Below are 23,058 nucleotides of genomic sequence, written 5' to 3'. Positions count from 1 at the left end.
TGATGGAGTTGCTCTCATCCAGGCAAGTGGACAGTATTTCATCATACTCCTGACTTGTGCTTTGTAGTTGGTGGATAGGCCATGAGGAGTCAGGATATGAGTTACTTGTATCAGAATTCCCAGTCTCTCACTTCCTCTTGTAGACACAGTATTTATATGGTTGGTCCAGTTTAGTTTCTGGTCAATGGTAACTCCCAGGATATTGGTAGTGGGGGATTCAGCAATGGCATTGCCATTGAATGTCAGGAGTAGATGATTAGATTCTCTCTTGTTAGAGATGATTATTACCTGGAATTTGTGTGGAGTGCATGTTACTTGCCACTTAACAACCCAAGACTGAATGTCATCCAGGTCTTGCTGTGTATGGAGACAGACTGCCTCAGTATCTGAGGAATTGCGAATGGTACTGAACAATGTGAAGTCATCAGTGAACATCCCACTTTTGTCATTATGGTGGAGGGAAGTTTACCGATGGAGCAGCTGAAGATGTTCATACCATGATGCATGGCAACAATGATGTTAGAGCAAGTTGAGGCATTGAGTCTGTCTTTTCGCCTTTGAAGCTTGGGTCTCAGTGAAGCAGACTGGGAGGCCTGTGTAGAAAGTCATGATCACTATGAAACAGATCGGGAGGAGTATGAAGCAGGTCAGCATCAATGTGAAGTAGACCGGAAAGAGTGTGAAGCAGGACAGGCTCTATACTTTTTTTAATTCATTCTTGGGAGGTGGGCTTCGCTGGCTGGGCCAGCATTTATTGCCCATCCCTAGTTGCCTTTGAAAAGGTGGTGATGAGCTGCCTTCTTGAACTGCTGCAGTCCATGTGAAGCAGACTGGAAGGAGTGTGAAACAGGTCAGGATCAATATGAAGTAGACAGGGAGGAGTGTGAAGCAGGTCAGGGTCAATACAAAGCAAACTAGGAGGAGGGTGAAGCAAGTCAGGATTGATATGAAGCAGACAGGGAGGGCTGTGCTGCCCCTTGGTTCACGAGAAAGAAAAAAAAGAAACCAACTATGACATTACAGGATGGCCATGAGTTAATTGAACTGGTGAGAATTGTAGCATTGTTTGCTTTTTCCCAAAGTTCAACGTTAATTGAGGGAGTTGGGAAATTCAACATCTGTTTTTTAAAAATATAACATTAATTAAGCAAATAATTTCAGTCAACCTCCCTATTTTTAAGTGACAAAAGAAGCAGAGAAGTGAGTATCTGGTAATTCTTTATTTTTTAAGTAGTAAGTTTTATTATTTAATAGATGGAAGAATGGCAGGACAGCCTCAGCCCCTAGAATGCACATGCTGTTCCGAATGGGAACATCAGGATATTTCCTGTGTCCTGGTAAACCAGATGTGCAGGAAGTGTTGTCAGATGCAGAAGCTTGAACTCCAGGGGCTGAATCTTCTGGCTGGCGTGCGGGTGGCCGAGTCCACACACCAGCGCTTAAAATGTCACACAATGATGTCGCGCGAGCATGCTGATGTCAGCGCACGGCATCGTGATGTTTCGGTCGGTGGACGTGCACAGCAGCAGGATGCGTGCCCGCCATTAATTAAAGACCTCGTTAAGGCCATTAACTCTTCAATCAATGAAGATTTTGAGGGGCCCGTGCGAACTTCGGCTCAGCGCATGGGCCCAACGGCAGGCGGGTAAGTGATTCTTTTACAAACCTCATCCAGTGGCGGGATGAGGTTTGATATCGGAATTATGAAATTGTAATAAAATTTTTGTGTATTTCATTAACGTCCCATCTCGTGTGATGTTTTCACATGAGGGGGAAATGTTAATGATTTTTAAAATTTTCTATTTTTAAAGTTTCACTGCCTTTCAGCGATCTCCCTGAGGCACCTCAGGGAGAAGTGAGTTTTTTCGTGGGCATGCGCGAAAGAGCACACTCTGGCAGTTGGGGAATCCCTCCCCCACCCACCCACCCAGGCCCCGCACAGGAAGCGCATAGCGCTTCCCGTCGGGCGGCCCACCCACTTAAAATGGCGGCGGGGCCTGTTTTGGCAGCAGCAATTGGCTGCCCGCCCGCCGCCAAGTCGGTCGGGCCCGCCCGCCCATCATGGGCAAAATTCTGCCCAAGGTTTCTGAGCTTGAGTAGGAACTGTCATCACTGCAGTGCATTCATGAAGCTGAGAGCTTCGTGGACAGTGCATTTATAGGTATGGTGACCCTACAACTTAAGAGTGTGCAGGGAGAGAGCGAATGGGTCAGGAAAAATAAGCAGGTAATACACGAGCCCACTGAGTGCATCTCACTCTTCAACTAGTATTCAGTTCTGAATAATGAAGAAAATTCAACTGAGGAGTACAGCCAGAGCCAAGTCCATAGTACCATGGCCGGCTCAGCTGTACAGGATGATATGAAGAAGACTGGAAAAGCAATACTTATAGGGAATTCAATTGTTAGGGGAGGACAGACATTTCTGCAACCACAGACATGAATCTAGGATGGTATGTTACATCCCTGGTGCCGGGGCAAGAATGTCACTGAATGACAACAGAGCACCGTGAGTGGGGAGGATGAGCAGTTAGTGGTCATGGTCCACATTGGTATCAACAACATAGGTAGAAAGAGGGATGCAGTCAGAATTTAGAGAGCTAGGTAGAAAATTAGCAAACAGGGCCGCAACATTAGTAAGCTTGAATTACTCGTGGTATCAAATGCAAGTAAGTGCAGAAATTGGAGGAGTGCACAGTTTCTCTAGCCCCACTATTCCACAGGTCACATCATAAGTGTGAATGTTTAATTCACACATCAAAATGTGTGTCAGATCCAGAATAAAAGAGACTTTAACCAGGCTTCTTTCAACAAACTCAGAATGATTGATTTATTATGTACTGAAACTTATTTTTTAAAACGAGTTGCAGATCTGGTTAACATACACTTTGTAATCCTGAGATGTAACTATCTACCCCTTGTAAATCCCAACACACACATCGGGGAACATTTTCCCCCATTGGGGGGGGAAGGTGTGCGGGAGCGGGCGCGGGCGGGCACGTTCCCAATCGGCACCCCCAGTCGGGGCCGCGCTGCCATTTTACGTGGGTGGGCCAATTAAGGCCCACTCAGCGTGACATCTGCTCGGAAGCGCTGTGCGTTCTCTGTGCGGGCCAGGGGGTTCCGCCTCAGGGAGATCCGTGAAAGTTGTAACAATTTTTGGAAGGATACAAAAAAAATTCCTGACGTACCCTCATGTGACAATGAGCTGGGATATGTCAATTTCTTTTATTTCAACATTTTATAACATTTTAAATCCCTGATGAAATCTCATCCCGCCCCTGGATGAGGTTTCATATTTGTCCTTGAAACGTTCGAGGAATACTCTGGTACAAAATTTCAACACTCAGAGTCCAGATGCAATATTCAAGCAGTTCCTTTATTGCGCATGCGGGGAGCAAACGCTGGGCAATCCAGGTGCTTCTCCACCGAGGTTCAAATGAGCACAGTTTATATATCTTTTACTATCAGTTACAACTTAATGGTATTAATTAGACAAATGCCATAGCACAATGACCCCCCTGGTGGGCTGATAATTGTGTTCTTGTACAGTAATTGCAGTGCAGAGACTGGGCATTGTCTTTTTTGAAGATGGCTATCAGTTTCGAAATGGCCTTCCCCATTTCACGATCGAGTCATCCCGTGTCCCCGCCCATGTGTCTCCCATTTCCTAACTGCAAATCTATAGCTGAGCCCTTTGTACAATTTTATAGCTTTCATGTAAGGCCATGACTGTTTGTGTATGCTTTGGTGCCCTAGCTGCTGGTCCTGGCTAGCACTTTAAAATAAATTCAAATTTTCTGCGTCTTTATCCTGAAGGCCACTGGGCTGTCCGCAAACCCGCCAACCCTAAGGTAGGATGGGCAGGTCCATTAATTGCCGTAATTACTTTTTTAAAGGCCTTAACTGGCCATTGACAGTTCAGCAGGTGCGCAGCCAAGTCAGCTGCGCGCCGACTGAACTGAAAATCTAAATGACGTGGGGTGACGCTGGGACGCACGCCTGATGTCACCCTGGGTCATTTTAGGCATCGGCGAGCGGGCCCCTCCCTCCCGACTGGAAGATGCAGCCCATATACACACACACGCACACACACCTACACTCAAAACATAGGACAAAACAAAAGGAGTCTCTGCAGATGTTCGTCAATTGGAAAATTTTATGGAAAAGGACAAAGTTTGAAGGGTTTTGACATTGTCCATCTAATGTTCCTACTGGAGACTGATTGCTGGGTCACAGTTGTCTGGATTTTCTTTTCAAAGGAGCCAGGTCAATCATTGGGATCTCTCCCTCATCTCAGCTTTACAGGTTTCCAAATCCAGACGTGTTATAACGAAATGAGGATTCTCTGGCTGGAGGTTGATAACCACACATGGAATTTCAGGCAAGGCAGGGAGAGAGTGAGTTAGCACAGCCTTCCTTCTCAGCTTATTCCCCAAAAACTGAGTCAAGAAAACGAGTTCAAAGCATAGAATTCATTTCAGTCTGGTGATTCCCAGAAAATCCAGGGCCTCTGCCTTTAAAAAAAGTTTTTTTTCTCCAGCGTTTAAAGTAATTAAAGTTCAAATAAGCAAATAACTCTCATCTCCTCAAGTGCTTTGCTGGACAGTAAGCTGAAGGCATGTGATTTCTTGGAAAAGGCAAGTTGCTCACAGCTCAGGTGAACTTATAACCCTTTTAAAAAAACTCCAGGTCAGATTCTGATTTTCCAAAGTCCTTCCAATTTTTAAAAACACAAAAAGCTCTTGACAATATGGATTGTTAACATGCTTCCACCCTTAAGAAATAAAAATCCATTTCCAAATGTATTTCATTGCAAAGTCTGTAGGAAAAGATATACAATATATGAAAAAAAATCAAACATCCACTCACTCGTTCTCAATCACTCCTTACACAGCTTTCTCTAATTTTCTTGATTTCCAGATAATTCTAACAAAATTACATTCTTGATCATGCATTAACAATTATTTTATCCTTCCTAGCAATAAGAACAATCTTTAAGTTATAATGCTGCATTAGCAAGTTCCATCGGAACAATCTGGCATTCTGCATCTTAGGCTTTCCCACAAAGGACAAGGGATTATGGTCAGTATACATTAACGTTACTTGATACCTATGATGGACATATATCTCAAAATGTTTAAGAGCCAGTAACAATTCTAGGGGCAGAATTCAGCCCTTGTCGGGTGGGCTCAGCAGGGGTGGACAGGGGCAGTTGGGAAGCCAACCGCCGCCCGCAATCGGGGCTGGACCGCGATTTCATGCTGGTGGCCCGATGAAGGGAGCGGCTGTGCTCAGCACTGCCTATGCAGGCGGGGGCGGGGGCGGGGGTGTGGTGGGGGGGGGGGGTGTGTGTGTGCGGGGGTGTTGGTTGGGGGGGGGGTTTGTGGATGATGTATGAGCACAAACCTCACGCATGTGTGCAAGTGCGCTCTTGCAAATCTCCCTGAGGCACACAGCTACCTCAGGGAGATGAAGAGTTTTCAGGAAAATAAATAAAGGTTCACAAAATCTTATAAAACATGTCAAACTCTGTCACATGAGCAGGGACGTTATTAATTAAATTTTAAAATTTTTATTTTATATTTATTTGCATTTGGAAACCTCACGCCGCCCATAGACGAATGGACAGGCAGCAAAAAATGTAAGTTAATTAAGACTTTAATGGCCTTAAAAAGCTTTTTAATTGTCAGCAGGTACTGCCGATTCCCACATGCACCCGCCAACTGAAATATCGCGCAACTGCGCGTTGATGTCGGGACGCTCGCTCAACGTCAACTCGCATCATTTTACGCTCGAGCGGGTCAGGCACACGCCCTCCCGCCAAGGTAAAAATTTTGCCCCAGAATTTCCTTTTTTTCTGTAGAGTGTCTCTTCTGATGCCAATTTAATTTTTTTTAGAAAAGTACCCCACTGGCTTCTCTATGCCTGACACATCTTCTTGCAATAAGGTGCACCCATCTGCAAGTCACTAACATCGATTGCCACATTGAAGGGTTTTGTGAAGTTGGGGCGGCCAACATCGCTTCATTCATCAGGATTACCTTCAGCTTCTCAAAATCTGTCTGGCACTCTCTTGGCCATGCTACCTTTGCCTTCTTTTGCAATAAATCTGTTAGTAGAGCTGCTATTGTGCTGAAGTTTGGCACAAACTTACAATAAAAGCTGCACATCCCCAAAAATCTCATGATTTCCCATTTGGTTTTAGAGGCTTGGAATTCCACCAAATCCTGTACTTTTGCTGTTCTTGGCCACACTTGTCCTTGCCCTACCATATGCCCAAGGTAAGTTACTCACTCCTTTGCGAGCTCACTCTTGGCAAGGTTTATTACTAGACCTACTGACTGCAGGTATTTAAATAGGGCTTCCAATTGTTTTAAATGATCTTTCCAATGATGTAAATCAATACATCATCCAAATAAACCACACAGTTAGGAACATTGGTTACAATTTGATTCATTAATCTTTGGAAAGTGGCTGGAGCATTTTTTAGCCCGAATGGCATTGGTATAGCCCATTTGGCCGACATCTCCTTAGCTTGTGATGTTAAAGGTACTTGCCAGTTTTCTTTCACTAAAACTATCTTACTAAGGAATGTGGCACTGCCAACCCAGTCAATACAATCTTTTAAATGAGGGATTGGGTAAGAATCTGTTTTAGTTAATGCATTAGCCTTTCTATAGTCTATGCACACTCTGGTTGACCCATCAGATTTAGGCCCTAACTCCAATTGGTTTGACTAGGTTCAGTTAGGTGATTTTCAAACATATATTGAATTTCTGCTTTCACCTGAGACTGATTCTCCAAACTTAAGGAATAAGGAACAAAAACAGATAAAAACATAAAACAGAGCTCTGAAGAAGGGTCATATGGGCTCAAAACGTTAACCCTGTTTCTCTCTCCATAGATGCTGCCAGACCTGCTGAATTTTTCCAGCATTTTCTGTTTTTGTTCAGATTTTCAGCATCTGCATTATTTTGCTTTTATCTTAAAGAACAAAGATATTGTTTTATAGGAGAAGATTCCCCTACATCCACATTAAGCATGGCCAAAATTGTACACCCTGGTTTATCCTATCAGATTCCTTTAAATTCTGTAACTAACCTCACTAGATCTTTTTGTTGTCCTACCTCTAAGTATGAGAATATGCTGTCTAACTGTCCTAATATTTCGGTGTTAACTAACCGGGTAGTAACCTGCTCACTGGTGCTCAGTTTGGGTTCTGCCAGGGTCACTCAGCTCCTGACTTCATTATGGCTTTGGTTCAAAAATGGACAAACTATCTGAATTCAGAGGTGAGGTGAAAGTGACCGCCCTTGACATCATGGTAGCACTTGACTCAGTGTGGCATCAGGGAGTCCTAGCAAAACTGGAGTCACTAGGAATCAGGGGGAAAACACTCCACTGGTTGGAGTCATTCCAAGCACAAAGGAAGATGGTTGTGGGTGTTGGATACCAATCATGTCAGTCCCAGGACAACACTGCAGGAATTCCTCAGGGTAGTGTCCCAGGCCCAACCAGCTTCAGCTGCTTCATCAATAACCTTCCTTCTATCATAAGGTTAGAAATGGGGATGTTCGTTGACGATTGTAGTGTTAAGCACCATTCGCAACTCCTCAGATACTGAAGCAGTCCATGCCCAAATGCAGCAAGACCTGGACAATATCCAGGCTTAGGCTGAGAAGTGGCAAGTAACATTTGTGCCATACAAGTGCCAGGCAATGATCACCTCCAACAAGAGAGAATCTGACCATCACCCCTTGACATTCAATGATAGTACCATCACTGAATCCCCCACCATCAACATCCTAGGGTTACGATTGATCAGAAACTGAATTGGACTAGCCATATAAATACTGTGGCTGCAAGAGCAGGCCAGAGACTAGGAGTCCTATGACAAGTAACTCACCTCCTGATTACCCAAAACCTGTCCATCATCTACAAGGCACAAGTCTGGAGTTTGATGGAATACACTCCTCTTGCCTGGATGAGTGCATTTCCAAAAACACTCAAGAAGCTTGACGCCATCCAGGACAAAGCAGCCCACTTTATTGGCACCCCGTCCACAAACATTCACTCCCTAGACCACCGACGCACAGTAGCACACAGTCTATAATATGCATTGCAAGAACTTATAAAATCCCCTTGGACACATGAGGGAGAATTTTCTCCCCATCGGTGGGCCAGTCGGAGTGGGCGCCAGTAGGCGCGGAGCCGATCAGCACCCGCAATTGGCTGCGCGCTGCCATTTTACATGGGCGGGCCAATTAAGGCCCACCCAGCGTGACGCACGCCCATTAGTGCTCAGCGCTCCCTGTGTGGGTGGGTGGAGGAGGGAGAGTCGGGCACGGAACTGCCTCAGGGAGATTAATTTTGTAATGAGAATTTTAAATAAAGAAGGTAAAAAATCATTTACACATGACCCCTCATTGACTGACAGGCCTGTCAATATCTTTAATTAGTTTAATAATGGCCTTAAAAGGCCTTTGGCAGTTTCGGTGGGCATGCAGCTGACTCAGTTGTGCACCCGCCGAACAGAAGATCAGAATGACGCATGGTGACGTTGGGATGCACGCCCGAAGTCATCGCGCGTCATTTTACGCGTCGGTGAGCGGGACCCACCTCCGCACGCCAAACAGAAATTCTCCCTGTGGGAACACCACTACCTGGAAGTTCCCTTCCAAGTCACTCACCATCCTGAATTGGAAATATATCGCCATTCCTTCACTGTCACTGGGTCAAAATCCTGGAACTCCCTCACTAACAGCACAGTGGGTGTACCTACAGCACATGGACTGCAACAGTTCAAGAAAGCAGCTCATCACCACCTTCTCAAGGGCAACTAGGGGTGAGCAATAAATGCTGGCCTAGCCAGTAGTGCCATCATTCCATGAAGGAAAAAAAGGAGATTCAATTTGTGAACTAAGGGTGGAATTTTCCGTGCCCTTTGGCATCAGGCATCATGGCGGGCGTGAGTTGACAATACGGAGAGAAGGCCAAAAATCTGTTTCCCGATGTCCTGAAATCAGGTTGCACTCGTCCACTGTGCCCGTCAATGGCAGGCTGTGTTTCCACCGCCGCAAGTCAGGAAATTCATTTTAATACATCTGCATATCATTATAAGCCTTGCTCGCTGGAATCACCCCATACACTGGATCATCCAGGCATCACGCCAACGTGTTTCACAACTGAACATAAGTGACGTGCACTTGATGAGCTGAACATCACCAGGGATTTTGAGGCTTGTTTGCCTACCTTTCTTCAAGCACCACTCAGCGCCAGGCTTCACAGGCAGTACCACATCACTTTTAGCAGGGGCTCATAGCCAGGTCTCTACTTTCGAGACCAGCCATGAGGCTTTTCAATGGCTACAAGGCTATGGCTTGCTTGGGTAAGGGGGATATATGGCCTCAGCCAAGGGAAGAGGCTGCAGGGCTAGGGCCTTGCAGTTGAAGAGGGTATCCCAGGGTATGTCAAGGGACACATGTTGACCTGTGCAAGTGGCCTTGAGAGGATGAGGGCTGAGGACGCAGTCCCCATAGGAGGTGAGGCCAAATGGAGATGTGAGGGTGTGTGTGAGAGAATGAGTGGTGATGTCCCTTGAGCTGGCAGTGAGTGAGATGCCAGCGAATGTATGATGGGCTTGTGAGTGTGAGAGAATGATGAGATGGCTGACTTGCCCTGGCAGCACAGATGAGATCATTCATCCTCTTTCTGCATTGAATGGTGAACCTGTTCTGGGCACTGACCACCACCTCCCAAGCCAGAGTGGTGATGTTGATGGGCCTCCTGTGGCCAGATTTGGGGGTAGAGGACATCACAGCAGGCTCCGGCAGTGTCCAGAAGGCACTCCGGCGATGCATTACTGAATCGGGGGGCTGCAGTCTTCTTGCCTTTCGGGGCCATGTCTTCTGTGCAGCAGTCCTGGGCTGGAAACACTGAGAGCTGTCTGTGTGGCTGCGCTTTAAATCTGGCGCTCAGAGTGAGGAAACAGTGAGGTGACGGTGTGGCGAGTGAATCGGAGGCTACCCACCAGCAAAACAATATGTTTCCCAGGAATTCATGATTAATGACGGGATTGGGATGATACGGCGTGAAAAGCCGCCATTGCAGTTAGCGGGTAAAACTTCCTTTTTCCGGTCCGTTACCACACGGTGCAAATCTGGGATGATTCTACCCTAAGTCTCCTTCTGCCTCATTCTCACTGTCTCTTTCGTCCTCCACTGTCCTTACAATCTGATATGCCTGCTCCTTCTTATCCTAATTCCTACGATGGTATTGTTTTAACATATTGGTACATATGACATAGCCGATTCTTTTTCCTAGGATCTGGGTGTCAATCAAATAATTTACTTAACCAACCATCTTAATTTCCTTGTATGGGCCACTGAACCGTGCTGTGAGGTTCCCCCTGTAATGGTAATAAAACTAACACTTCATCCTCTAGTTGTAATTTTCAGATTGCAGCTCGCTTATCTGCCCATTCCTTTATCATTGTTTGTGAAACTGTAAGTTGTTCTTGAGCCACTTTGCAGGCTCCTGCAAGCCATCCTGGAAGACGGGAACATAAGGCAGACTTTTACGTCCTGCAGGAGGGTGCGTGCCTGACCCGATTGGGTGTAAAGTTGTGCACGGTGACGTTGAGCAAGTGTCCTGACGTCATCGCACACTTGCGTGATATTTCAGTTGGCGTGCACATGTGCGAAAGTTGGCAGTGCGCCCGCTGACAATTAAGAAGCCAATTAGGCCATTAATTTATTAATTAAGAGAGATTTTTCGCTGCCCGTCCAACGTTATGGTTGGTAGACAGGTGAATGGGCCAGGCGACCTCTGCATTTTTGAGGAAACCTCACCCACGCCTGCGGAGACTTCAGCGTTTGCCCACCTCCCGCCCCGACCCCGGCAGCTCTGAGCCTTTCAGTGTGTGTTTCACACTGGTTGGCCATTAATTGGCCAACCAATGTGAAATCGTGGTCGGGGGCCGATCGCGGGCAGTGGAGCGTTTCCCGGTTGCTCCCGGGCCTGCCAACCACGCCTGCCTGACGACCTAAAAACCCTGCCCATCATTTCTGTCGTGAAAACCTTTCCTTGATTAATCTCAGAGGACCTCTTATCTCATGTCCATAAATTAACACAAAGGCACCAAAACCAATAGATTCATTCGATGAATTGCGGGTAACAAATAAAAGAAAGTCCCTGCCAATACCATTTATTCAAACTTTGGCTTTTAATGCACTCTCTGGTGCAAAAGTTATGCCTTTGCCCAGCAAAAGTGTTTGAGTGGCCCCTGTATCTATATATTGATATATTTATGGGTTTAACTGTCTCATTTGAGGGATGAGGGTTGCTTTTCCTCTCGACAGAAATTCTTATAACTCTCATGTATCTTATTCATCGCCCCTGAACTCACAGCAGTGTCCACACTCGGACTCCCAGCTGTAGTTAACGGTACAACTTGATCTATTGTATTTTGGTCAGGGGTCCTTTTTCTGAATTGCACTTACGTACCCCAGTAACTCCCATGGATTTCGCACACAACTTCCAGCAGTCTGCACGAAGATGTCCCACCTTGTACACTGGAAACATTTAGGACTTTGAATAACACTTCCACCCCCAGCATCTTCCTTTCTGGTCTGAGGAGAGTTCCCGGGGCATTCCCAGCTGTCCCTTCTCTTCCCTGGTTACTTGCCTTCCTTTCACCTTCCCACTTTCTGTCCTTCTCGGGTTTGTGGGGGTGATGGACAAAGGGTTTGTATTTATGGACCAACTCATAATTGTCAGCCATCTCCACTGCCTGCCTAACTGGTGCAACCTTTTGGTCTTTGACATCAGTTATAACTACTGGAGGAAGTGAATTTTAAAATTCTTCCAGGAGAATTATTCTTTAAGAACCTTATATGTGGTCTCTACTGATAATGCCCTTATCCAACAGTCAAAATTACTTTGCTTTACCCTCTCAAATTCAGTATAGGTCTGCCCAGGCTGTTTCCTTATGTTTCGAAATTTCTGCCTGTACGCCTCAGGGACCAACTCATACACAATAAGAAAATCCTTTTTCATTGTATCATAATCCATAGAAACCCATGAGCTCTGTCTATAAACCTACTTTGCAAGATCACTGTTCATTTTCTTTTGCTACTTCATTTGCTTAGCTGCTCTCTCAAACGAAATTAAAAAGGCCTCAACATCCCTTTCCTCAAACTTGGGAAGGGCTTGAACAAATTTAAACATCTTCCCACTGGGCTCTAGGCTGGGGTGGTTTTTCCATCAGCAAAACTTTCCGCAACACCTGGTGCCTCTTTTTAAAATTCCAGCCTCTCAAGCTGGCATTCCCTAGCTTGTTCCTGCTCTCTATCCCCCCTTGCTAACGTCTCTCTCTGGAGGTCAAGTTCAAGCCTTTTCATTCCGCTTTCTCTTTCCAATTCAATTTTTTTCATTTCTCTTTCTCTGTCTTTTATCTCTGGTTCAAGTTTTTTTTGCAACTGAATCTTAGCTAACACAATTGACTCGCCCCCTGGGGATCACGGTCTCTCTTGTATCCCTTCCAAATTCAAATGCTATGCTATTACCTCAATTACGTCTGCTTCCTTGCCCCTATGATTACTTCTAACTTCAATCTATCTGCTAATTCCATTAGCTTACCCTTGGTTACTTTTGTACGTCAGCCAGAGTTAAATATTCCAACTTTAGAAAAGTCTTAGTGACTTACAAAGCCATTTTGGTTCATTAACGCTTAAGAAACCTGAGGCAGAATTTTCCCAATGGTGTGCAGGTGTGGCCCCTGCATGTCCACGCATAAAATGATGCGCGGTGATGTCAGGTGAGCGTCCCAATATCATCCTGCGTCATCGTGATAGTTCATTGGGCAAGCGCGTGATGATATCCGCTGCACACCTGTGATTAATTAACGGGATAGTTAAAACCCTTGACTCACTAATCAATGCCGATTTTTCAGCGCCCGTGCAATCTTTGGGTCGGCACACGGGCGTAACGGGCAGGCAGGTAGGACACATTTGTATAAACCTCATCCACGGGCGGGATAAGAGGGCTCACTGGGGTCACGAATGTGCTCTCTTAAGTATTGATTTTTCAAAGTTACTGATACTTGCCTGTGTGATCTGCAATACTTCAAAACGCATACCAGCTGCTTTGTCTGGACTCTTAGCCTTCAGGTCAGCACTCTGCAGTGAGGAATCTTATTTGGGCCTGCAGGTTTCTGGAATCCTTCCCATAGCCTGGGAATGGGAGCTGAACTCTCCACTGGAGGCACCTCCTCTGAGGAGGAAGGGAGGGCTAGAAGGGGGAGGAGGCCAGGAGTGCACATTCAGCTTCCTGGGGAGCCACCTTTGGGAGGACAGACGCAAGCACAAGGAGCGCAGGGCCAAGAGGTAGACCTAGGCGGAAGCGACTGCAGAAGATGCCACTATCCTGCTGCCAGGGTATACAGGCGGCGAAGCAGCTACCTCAATATGTCTGAGGTGCAGTACCGAAGGAGGCTCCGACTGTCAAGGGAGACAGTCAACTATACCTGTCAGATGATTGGCCCTAAGACCTCCGCTAACTGTGTGGGTGGACACCCCATGCCAGTGACTCTAAAGGTCACAGCTGCCCTCAACTTCTATGCCTCTGCTCCTTTGCGGTGTCTCCCAGTCAGCTTTCCACACTTGTGTCAAGTAGGTTACAGACGCTCTGTTCAGGAGTACATTGACCTTCATCCATTTCCTTTGGGACCAGGCAAGCCAGGCTGAGCAACCCAGAGGCTTCACATTGATTGCTGGGTTCCCCCACATCCAGGGTGCTATAGACTGCACACATGTGTCTATCAAGGTGCCAACAGGTGAGCCCGGTGGCTTTGTCAACAGGAAGGGCTTCCACTCCATGAACGTGCAGTGTGTGCACATCTACACACATGTGCAGATTCTGCAAGTCTGTACAAGGTACCCAGGATGCAGATTCTGCAAGTCTGTGCAAGGTACCCAGGCAGCTCCCACAACACCTACATCCTCAGACACTCCCAGGTGCTGGGGTTCTTCAGTGCTTCAGCCTGGCTGGATGGGTGGCTGCTGGGTGACAAGGGCTATCCCCTCAGGAGGTGGTTCATGATGCCTCTCTGCCATCTAAGAACAGAAGCTGAGCAGCGCTACAATAGGAGCCATGCCTCCACAAGGGCTGTGGTGGAGAGAGCCATCGGTCTTCTCAAGATGTGCTTCCGGTGCCTGGTCCATTTGGGGGACGCACTCCAGTACCCCCCAGATTGTGTGTCAGTGATAGTGGTAGCATGCTGCGCTCTGCACAATCTTGCTCTGGAAAGTGGACGATGAAGACATCAACGCAGTGGCTGCAACTGCACACAGAGTCCAGCAGTGAGTCTGAGGATCAGCACGCACAGGGAAATGATGAGGGGGTAGACGCTGACCCAGGCATACTGCAAGGAGGCAGTGACACCCGGGAGGCTTTAATCCAATGAACCTTCAGCTAGCACACCACAGATGGACCTCCAGGTCAAGGCTGTAGGCTCCATACTTGATACCTAAATGCCAAATGTTCCAGGTTAGGAACAGTAACTAAGGGCCTGGTTAATGAAGCCGAATGTCCCACAAAGCAGTCCTAACATTTCTGGAAACCATACACATGCAGAAGAAAAGAGGCACGCTCAGCCATGGTCACATGTCTGAATTTAATATCACAGGCTAAGAAACTTAATGAAACAAAATGACAAGGGTATTTCAATTCAAAGCAAATTATAAAGACCTCATCTCAGGCCAACACAAAAGTACCAGTGAAAAACCTGTAGTGTGCCTAAGATGCTCTATGTTTACGTTTCCGGGTGCTACGTCTTGGTGCTGCCCCATCGCTGGGAGTGGCATCTGAGACAGGTTGCTGACTCTGTTGTCCTGTTGCCCTTAATGACCTTGGTGGTCATCCTCTGGCTTGTGGAGCCTATGCTGGCCCCGCCTGGGACGGAGCTGCCGGTTCTACAGCTGGCATCTCCCCAGTCGTCACAGCCTCACTGGATGCAGTGTTCAATGGGAGAGGGGCAGAGGAGCTGCCGCCCTCATCCAGAGCGCCTTGAGAGGAGCTCGCAGAGATGACAGGCAGCTGCTGCGCCAATGTGAGGTCGCTTTGGGCCTCTCTGCTCACTGTGGATGGATGAGTACAGAGTTGGGAAACTTGGTGCCCATATCATCTCCACATTGGCAATGACCAGCTGAGGTCAATGCTGATGTGAGAGCTTGCTGGTCCAGGCGCATCCTCAGGAAGCCCTGATGGGTCTCCTGGAGGAGCCTCTCCACGAGAATCACTCTCTCCATGGAGGAAGGATGGTGCTCCGACATGTGGCTCATTGCTTCAGCGATCATCTGCATAGATGCCCACACCCTGGAGACCAAGCCAAGCATAACCTCATGTATCTCCCCCAGACACTCCCGCACACCCAGCCCCATTCCCTGCATTTGCTGCATTGCGGATGACTCCAGAGGCACATCATCAGGCACTGACTGAGCATGTGCCTGGTCCCCTGCAAGCCTCTGACTGCTGGCACCATGGACACTCGCTGTCTCTGCCAGCTGCTCCAGTGACTGAAGTGCCCTCACCGCTGTGCCCTGGGACACTAGCTGATGTTCTAACTCCCATCAAGGTGCTAGTATCTGTGTTGGTGAGACTTCAGGGCCCTCAGCTGTGAGAGGGGGCCTCTGCTGCTCCTCCTACAGCCCTGCTCCGCTGATACTGAAAGGAAGAACAAGGACATTGGATCAGTTCACGTGGAGACAATGTCAATGTGCATCCCTGCCCCCCAGATCATTATGTGCTCATCCTTCCATAAGCAATGGTCAAGCCATGTTGCAAAATTAAATCAATTAACATCCAGCACTGCTATGACTGTTGGGAGAACAATGCTGACCTCACTGTTGGGCATACGTACCTGGCCGTGGCACCCCAGCCTCACACATACCAGTGGACCTGGGCGCGTGGCGCCTCTCCAGATCCAGAGCCTCCTACTCAAATCAGCTGAGAATGGCTAACTGCGCCTGGCCCCCACCAGTCCTCACATGCTCTGCTGCATTATGAGCATTCTCCTGAAAATGAGAGAAGAGCATTGATTAGTGCAAATTGTACATGAACTCTCTTCTCGCATGGCCCACCCCAACCAGAGTGGGACATTGCAGGGCTCCAGAGCCTCCTCACACCGCTGCTGCTGAACACTCACTCAAAGATGCTAGGCCTGTTCCCCACCACCTCCTTGGTCACATGCTGCCTACATCACATTAGGCACCGCACGGTCTAACCTACCATAGCAAGGAGGCGCAAGCATGTGGAGCATAGCGGGCAGCAGATGGATCGGTGCCAACGCCACCTTGAAGCTCCCCGCCCAGCATGTCATCACGCTGACTTTGACATGTCCTGGAGATCCAGCACTGCGCCTAGGTGCAGCTCCTCCGGGTTACCCCAGAACAGTCATGTGGGTCTCAGTGTACCACATGCTGTGGGCACAGAACCCATCTCTTCACCACCCTCTCAGGCTGACCTCAGCATGGGCAATATGTGCTGGCCCACCCAGCAAAGCACACATGTCATCAATAATTCAGTGCAGTCACGACACTCAGACTTGGTTGGCAGGGGGGTGGCGGCAGCAGGGGGAAAGCCGACCTGCTGGGCTGAGTGATCAATGCCAACATTGTCCTCACCCTTCCAGAGCGCAACAAGTCGTTGAAGCGCTTGTGACACTGGATCCAGGTGCACATCACCTCCACCACCTCCTCCCAGGCACGTTTCATCATGTGGGGATGGGGGGGGGGGGCCCTTCTCCTCCCATCCTGGGGAACCAGCAGCTCCCGTCGTACTGCCACGTCCCCGAGCATGGCAGTCATCAGAAAAATTAGGGGCACACTGGCGCCCCGCCCTACCCTCAAGCCTGGCCTGCCCTGATGGCCTACCCTCTGGATTTGCACAACATCCATTGCCCCTCTGTAGAGCCCTTCCCCAAGCCATTGCCAGCACCCTTTCCAAGGCTGCCAGGCCTTCCTTTATACAGGCTGCTGGACCCAGTGGGCTGAGTGTGCCCACAGCCATCCGTTTGCTTCTGCTGTGCTCAGGTTCGTGAAGCACGTTGGGCAGGCCTTAATTAGCTCACCCACGTAAAATGGCAGTGCAGACCCGATCGTGAGTGGAGATTGGGTCCTGCTCCTGCTCTGCATGCCCCCCACCCCAGCCTCCAGAAAATTCTGCCCTGGTATCTGGCCAATTATTATTAATCCATGACCAATCACCACCTGTTGCCCACATTTAAAAATCCCACAAGAGCTCACAATATATGTTGTGGCCAGACGAGAGGAGTGCGCAGTTTCTCTAGCCCCACTACTCTACAGGTTGCAGCATAAGTGTAAATGTTTAATTCACTTACCAAAATGGCCAAAGGTTTACTTTCGCTATTGTCAGAACCAGGGCAAAAGAGATTTTAGCTAGGCTTCTTTCAATAAACTCAGAATGATTAATTTATTATGTAGCGAAACTTCTTTTTTAAAACAAGTTGTAAAATCTGTTTCACATATAATTTGTAATCCAGAAGTGTAACTATTTACCCCTTTTACATCCCAACAAGCACACAAACAAAGGACAAGATAAATAGGGTCTCTGCAGAGATTGACCAATCAGAAAACGTTATGGAAAAGGATAAAGTTCGAAGGGTTTTGACACTGTCATTCCAGTGTTCCTATGTGTGGAGACTGATCGCTGGTCATGTTAGTTGTCTGGATGTTCTTTCCAAAGGAGCTTCAGTATGGAGGAGAATAGAGCCTGATAAAAGCTTGGGATCTCTCTCTCGGCTCAGCTTTTCAGTTTTCCAAATACAGACTAGTTAAACTGAGATGGGGATTCTCTGGCTGGAGGTAGATAACATGGAATTTAAGGCAAGGCAGGGAGACAGCGAGTTAGGACAGCCTTCCTTCTCAGCCTATTCCTCAACATCCAAGTCCATAAGAAAGTTCAAAACGTAAAACACATTTTAGTCAAGTGATTTCCAGGAAATCTAGGGCCTCTGCCTTTTATAAAAACAGTAGTTTTTTTTTCTCCAGTAATTAAAATTAACGTTCAAATAAGCAAATTGCTCTCATCTTTCCTCAAGTGCGTTGCTGGGCAATAAGCTGAGTCATGTGATTTCTTGGAAAAGGTAGGTTGCTCACAATCCCAGGTGAACTTATAGCCCTTTTAAAAAAAAAAACTCCAGGTCAGATCCTAAGAAAGTGTCCTGATTTTCCAATGTCCTTCCAATGTCTTAGAACACATATAGTTCTTGAAAATATGCATTCCTAACAAAATAGGAGGGTTGAGCAGATAAATGCATGGCCACAGAGATGGTACAAGAGGGAGGGCTTTAGATTCCTGGGACATAGGGGTCAATTCGTGAAGTGATAGGACCTGTATAGGCCAGCCGGATTGCACCTAAGCAGAGCTGGGACCAATTTGCTTGTAACTCTTTTGAGTACAAACACGTTTCCATCTGTTTATACAGATGAAGTTACATTGTTTCATAGTTTGCCATTGTGAGATTTGAACTCTTGATGCATTTTATTGCATGCAAACAACTAGACAGTGTTTAAAGTAAGATTTTAACTCACTCAAACACATTCATTGTTTCATAGTTTGCCATTGTGAGATTTGAACTCTTGATCTTGGGGTTACAAACCCAGTACCATAACCACTTCAAAAACAAAAACCCAGTACCATAACCACTTCAAAAACAAAAACAGAATTACCTGGAAAAACTCAGCAGGTCTGGCAGCATCGGCGGAGAAGGAAAGAGTTGACGTTTCGAGTCCTCATGACCCTTCGACAGAACTTGAGTTCGAGTCCAAGAAAGAGTTGAAATATAAGCTGGTTTAAGGTGTGTGTGTTGGGGGCGGAGAGAGAGAGAGAGGTGGAGGGGGGGGTGTGTGGTTGTAGGGACAAACAAGCAGTGATAGAAGCAGATCATCAAAAGATGTCAACGACAATAGTACAATAGAACACATATATGTTAAAGTTAAAGTTGGTGATATTATCTAAACGAATGTGCTAATTAAGAATGGATGGTAGGGCACTCAAGGTATAGCTCTAGTGGGGGTGGGGAGAGCATAAAAGATGTAAAAAAAACCAAAAAAAACCCAAACAAATAAATAAATATATATTTTTTTCCTTTTTTTCTTCTTTTTCTCTTTTTATAATGGAAATAGGTGGGAAAAGGAAAATCTATATTTTATTGGAAAAAGAAGAAAAGGAAGGGGGAAACAGAAAGGGGGTGGGGATGGGGGAGGGAGCTCACGACCTAAAGTTGTTGAATTCAATATTCAGTCCGGATGGCTGTAAAGTGCCTAGTTGGAAGATGAGGTGTTGTTCCTCCAGTTTGCGTTGGGCTTCACTGGAACAATGCAGCAAACCAAGGACAGACATGTGGGCAAGACAGCAGGGTGGAGTGTTAAAATGGCAAGCGACAGGGAGGTTTGGGTCATTCTTGTGGACAGACCGCAGGTGTTCCGCAAAGCGGTCGCCCAGTTTGCGTTTGGTCTCTCCAATGTAGAGGAGACCACATTGGGAGCAACGAATGCAGTAGACTAAGTTGGGGGAAATGCAAGTGAAATGCTGCTTCACTTGAAAGGAGTGTTTGGGCTCTTGGACGGTGAGGAGAGAGGAAGTGAAGGGGCAGGTATTGTATCTTTTGCGTGGGCATGGGGTGGTGCCATAGGAGGGGGTTGAGGAGTAGGGGGTGATGGAGGAGTGGACCAGGGTGTCCCGGAGGGAGCGATCCCTATGGAATGCCGATAGGGGGGGTGAAGGGAAGATGCGTTTGGTGGTGGCATCATGCTGGAGTTGGCGGAAATGGCGGAGGATGATCCTTTGAATGCGGAGGCTGGTGGGGTGATAAGTGAGGACAAGGGGGACCCTATCATGTTTCTGGGAGGGAGGAGAAGGCATGAGGGCGGATGTGCGGGAGATGGGCCGGACACGGTTGAGGGCCCTGTCAACGACCGTGGGTGGAAAACCTCGGTTAAGGAAGAAGGAGGACATGTCAGAGGAACTGTTTTTGAAGGTAGCATCATCGGAACAGATGCAACGGAGGCGAAGGAACTGAGAGAATGGGATGGAGTCCTTACAGGAAGCGGGGTGTGAGGAGCTGTAGTCGAGGTAGCTGTGGGAGTCGGTGGGTTTTTAATGGATATTGGTGGACAGTCTATCACCAGAGATTGAGACAGAGAGGTCAAAGAAGGGAAGGGAAGTGTCAGAGATGGACCACATGAAAATGATGGAGGGGTGGAGATTGGAAGCAAAATTAATAAATTTTTCCAAGACCTGATGAGAGCGTGAAGCGGCACCGAAGTAATCATCGATGTACCGGAGAAAGAGTTGTGGAAGGGGGCCGGAGTAGGACTGGAACAAGGAATGTTCCACATACCCCATAAAGAGACAGGCATAGCTGGGGCCCATGCGGGTACCCATAGCCACACCTTTTATTTGGAGGAAGTGAGAGGAGTTGAAGGAGAAATTGTTCAGCGTGAGAACAAGTTCAGCCAGACGGAGGGGAGTAGTGGTGGATGGGGATTGTTCGGGCCTTTGTTCGAGGAAGAAGCTAAGGGCTCTCAGACCATCCTGGTGGGGGATGGAGGTGTAGAGGGATTGGACGTCCATGGTGAAGAGGAAGCGGTTGGGGCCAGGCAACTGGAAATTATTGATGTGACGTAAGGTGTCAGAGGAATCACGGATGTAGGTGGGAAGGGACTGGATAAGGGGAGAGAGAAGGGAGTCAAGATAATGAGAAATGAGTTCTGGGGGCAGGAGCAAACTGAGATGATCGGTCTACCGGGGCAGTTCTGTTTGTGGATTTTGGGTAGGAGATAGAAGTGGGCCGTCCGAGGTTGGGCAACTATCAGGTTGGAAGCTGTGGGAGGAAGATCCCCAGAAGAGATGAGGTCAGTGACAGTCCAGGAAACAATGGCTTGATGTTCAGTGGTGGGGTCATGGTCCAGGGAGAGGTACGAGGAAGTGTCTGCGAGTTGAGGTCAGTGCGCCAGACAACAACAGCACCACCCTTGTCAGCGGGTTTGATGACAATGTCAGGGTTGGACCTGAGAGAATGGAGCAGTAAGTTCAGAGAGAGACAGGTTAGAATGGGTGAGAGGAGCAGAGAAATTGAGACGACTAATGTCGCACCGACAGTTCTCAATGAAAAGATCAAGAGAAGGTAAGAATCCAGAGGGAGGGGTCCAGGTGGAGGGAGAATATTGGAGATGGGTAAAAGGATCCATTGAACTGGGAGTGGACACCTGCCCAAAGAAGTCAGCCCGGAGACGAAGACGGCGGAAGAAGAGTTCAGCATCATGCCGAGCCCGAAATTCATTGAGGTGAGGGTGTAAGGGTATGAAACTAAGTCCTTTGCTGAGCACTGAATGTTCAGCATAGGAGAGGAGAAGGTCAGGGGGTATAGTGAATACACGGCTGGGGTTGGGATTGGAAGAAAGGGTGGGGACGGAGGGACAGGCAGGGGTGGAGGGTCCTAGATGGGTGTTGGTGTCGATGAGTTGTTGGAGCTTGCGTTCCTTAGCACTTGAGAGAAAGAGAAAAAGTTTCTTGTTGAGGCGTCGGATGAGCCGAAGGATAAAATGAAACTGGGGGCACGCGCAGCTTTGAAAAAGGGTACGGCGGTGCTGCTGGAGGGAGAGGTCGAGTGTGTTCATATGGCGGCGCATGGCACTGAGTGTGGATTTCAGAATGTGACGGGAACAGCAGTCCGAGAAACGTTTTATGTCCCGGAGATACCTGTAATCCTGGGTGGGTTCGAAACATGAGGGGTGGAATTTCAGTTGAAATCCACGTGGGGTAAGTCGGAGATGGAGACAGTCACTGAGAAAGGAGATGTGGCTGTGAAAGCAGGTTTTAGTAAACACCTTGTCATAACCACTTGGCTATTTAGGCCAAGCCCAATTTGCTTGTAGGGCAATTTGCTCATGCTATTGGGGAAGATTTAAGCTAACCTGACTGTGGTGTGGAAACCAGGAGGAAATACTAGAGATTTCCTGACTCAATTCCACTTCAGCAGGTGGGTCAATAACCAGCTGACACAGACTTATGATAATTGGTAAACAAACCACAGGGGAAATGAGGAGCAATTATTTGATGCACATAGTCAGTATAATTTATGTTGAATTGCCTGGAAGGGTGGTGGAAGCAGATTAAATCCTAACTTCAAACGTAAAGTTTTACAAATTGGTAAAGAATAGGGGCTTAGGACTAATTGGATAGCATTTTCAAAAAGCAGTACATGCCAAATGTGCTGAATAGCCTCATTCTGTGCTATACGATTGTATGAATTTAAACATTCAATCCAGTTTCTAGTGGGCACAAGCCCACACTTTGAAAGGGTCTCTGATTTTGTTCTAAATTGGCAGACTAAAGCTGCAGTGATGTAACATTGGTGCTGTAGAGATACACTGTTTAGGTTGCTGTTGAGAAATGTTGTGCGAAGCTTTTCCTAGGTACCAGGCATGGTGAGTCTTTTTGAGTAGTTCCCGGATGGCCATTCCCCACTGATCCTAATATTCGCTATCTCTCAGTCCATCCCTTAAATATGCTGGGGGCCAGCAGCAGTTTAAAGGGAAGGTGCAGTACTGAATGAGAGCTGGCAGGCAGCTCACCGATCAGGGTTGGGGGGGAGAGGGAGAGGGAGAGGGAGGGGAGAGAGGGGGGGGGAGAGGGAGAGGGAGGGGAGAGAGTGGGGGGAGAGGGAGAGAGTGGGGGGAGAGGGAGAGGGAGAGGGAGGGGAGAGAGGGGAGGGGAGAGAGGGGGGCGGAGAGAGGGGGGGGAGAGGGGAGTGGGGGAGAGAGAGAGGGGGAGGGGGAGGGGGGAGGGGGGGAGGGGGGAGAGAGAGAGGGGGAGTGGGGAGAGAGAGAGGGGGAGGGGGGAGAGAGAGAGGGGGAGGGGGGAGAGAGAGAGGGGGAGGGGGAGGGGGGGAGGGGGAGAGAGAGAGGGGGAGGGGGATTGGGGGAGGGGGAGAGAGAGAGAGAGGGGGAGGGGGAGAGGGGGAGGGGGAGAG

The 23,058-nt window shown here is 47.9% G+C and overlaps 1 long non-coding RNA gene across 1 annotated transcript in view; it reads right to left on the bottom strand.

Moving 5' to 3' along the window:
* Positions 1–4,140: 4,140 nt before the first annotated feature.
* The window catches only part of LOC121282505, a 22,696-nt gene continuing 3,778 nt past the window's right edge, over positions 4,141–23,058 (bottom strand). Inside the window, exon 2 of the long non-coding RNA XR_005944053.1 lies at positions 4,141–4,821. This is a non-coding gene — a long non-coding RNA (uncharacterized LOC121282505). The remainder of the gene's footprint in view (positions 4,822–23,058) is intronic.

Source organism: Carcharodon carcharias, chromosome 9 (assembly GCF_017639515.1).
Source record: "Carcharodon carcharias isolate sCarCar2 chromosome 9, sCarCar2.pri, whole genome shotgun sequence".
Classification (NCBI taxonomy): Eukaryota; Metazoa; Chordata; class Chondrichthyes; order Lamniformes; family Lamnidae; genus Carcharodon; species Carcharodon carcharias.
The sequence above is the reverse complement of the archived record's forward strand: the minus strand, read 5'-3'. Positions and strand labels throughout refer to the sequence as shown.